General features: G+C 41.9%; 1 non-coding gene across 1 annotated transcript; it reads right to left on the bottom strand.

The window, feature by feature from the left end:
- Positions 1-503: 503 nt before the first annotated feature.
- Positions 504-610, bottom strand: LOC112515003. The gene has a single exon (XR_003069462.1). It is a non-coding gene; the product is annotated as a small nucleolar RNA R71 (small nucleolar RNA).
- Positions 611-2137: the final 1527 nt, after the last annotated feature.

Here is a 2137-nt window from a genome sequence, read left to right as displayed (position 1 = left end):
GGACAATACCACCTTTTCCGAATTTTCAGCAAGAACACCACCACCATAATAATCATAATGAGGAAACAGAGTCGGAGAATAATGAACAACCAAGAGAGAAAACTTCGAATATCATTAATTTGGCAAATTCCAAAAATGGACGGATCATGGACTATGCCATTCCGGATTTTGAGCAATTAAATTCCGGGATAGTTAGGCCGCATATGACCGCTCTTCATTTTGAACTAAAACCGATTATGTTTCACATGCTGCAAACAAACGCACAATTTGCCGGATTACCTTCGGAGGACCCACATTCACCTTTGAAATCTTTTATGGAAATCACTGATGCTTTCATGATCCCGGGAGTGTCTAATGACGCTCTGAGACTCACTTTATTCCCATTTTCTCTAAGGGATCAGGCAAAGGCATGGTTCAATTCATTAACCCCGGGGTCTGTGCCTTCATAGAGTAATATGGCGGAAAAGTTTTTGCGAAAATATTTCCCACCAACAAGGAACGCTAAGTCCAGGAATGAAATTTGCCTTTTTAAACAAATGGACGATGAAGCTGTTCCTGACGCTTGGGAAAGGTTCAAAGAGTTGTTAAGGAGATGCCCTCACCATGGCATCACGTACTGTATTCAACTCAAGACGTTTTACAATGGGTTAAATCCCATGGCAAAACAAATGCTTGATGCGACTGCGGGCGGAGCCTTTACAGCTATGACCTACAATGAAGGATATGAGATCCTAGAAAAAATTTCTGCGAACAATGGACATTGGGCTGATCCACGTGCTCAACCGCAAAAGAAGACAGCAGGAATACAAGAAGTCGATGCATATACTGCATTAACAGCACAACTCTCTTCTGTGGCCAATATGCTTAAAAATCTAACTTCGGGCCAAGGAGTGCAGTCAGCTGTTACATCACCTATTCCAGCTGCCCTCTCAGTGCAGTGTGTCTGTTGTGGAGGGGAACACTCTTATGAACTGTGTCCACACAATTCTGAATCTGTGAATTATGTTCATAATAGATCGAATCCCTACACTAACACATACAATGCCAGTTGGTGACAGCACCCAAATTTTTCATGGAATAGTCCAAGTTTGAACCCCCCCTGTCCATAAGCAGCAAGGAAACCCTAATTTTCAACAACATCGACATGCAAGCAGTTCTAATTCTCAGAACATCATCATCAGAATTTTCAAAATCATCAACCACCTTTTCAGACTAAACCGCCTCCACAGTCTGATTCATCATCTTCCTTGGAAGCTATGATAAAAGGACTGGTGGCTCAGTCCCAAGCACAGCAGCAAATGATGACTCAAAATCAATCTTTGTTCAATCAACARAGTGCTGCCATCAGAAACCTGGAAACGCAAGTTAGCCAACTTGCTCTTAATCAGAATARTAGAGCCCTTGGTACTTTACCTAGTAACACCGAAATCCCAAGAGATCTAGGAAAAGAACATGTGAAGGTAGTGACTCTTAGGAGTGGTAAGGAATTAAATGAGACCATACCAAAAGAAAATGAACAGGTTGTGTCTAAACCTGAGTCTACACCTATGGTCCCTGTTAATGAAAGTCCACCAAAACCTTTGGATAACCCACTTCCTGAGACCACCACCTTTGTTCCTCCTAAGTCGGATTATCCTTTATTATTCCCTGAAGAAGTTGCTAGGAAAAAGCAAATTGAGGATGAGGTTATGACAGGTCCAAAAACCAAAGTTGTAATCCCATCTGAACCTCAAGAAAGTAAGACCAAGACTCTAGGCACTCTGGATCCATCTTGCTCAGCACAACCAAACAAAGCCATCATAAAACCAGTTCCTCTTTATGTTCCTTTTCCCCAAAGGTTAAGGAACCAAAAGGAAGAGCTGCAATTTAAGAAGTTTTTGGAAGTGTTTAAAGCATTGCACATCAACATACCCCTTGTTGAAGCAATTGAGCAAACGCCCAGCTATGCCAAGTTCCTTAAAGATATTTTGAGTAAGAAGAAGAAGTTAACCGAATATGAGACCGTAGCTCTTACCGAGGGATGTAGTGCACTTCTAACCAACAAAATACCCCCAAAGCTTAAAGACCCAGAGAGTTTCACTATTCCTTGTCAGCACGACAACATCTGGGTTGTCGTGGACCGTTTAACCAAAAGTGC

This window comes from Cynara cardunculus (assembly GCF_001531365.2).
Source record: "Cynara cardunculus var. scolymus isolate 2C chromosome LG 6, CcrdV1, whole genome shotgun sequence".
Lineage (NCBI taxonomy): Eukaryota > Viridiplantae > Streptophyta > Magnoliopsida > Asterales > Asteraceae > Cynara > Cynara cardunculus.
This window is presented reverse-complemented; position numbering and strand designations above follow the sequence as displayed.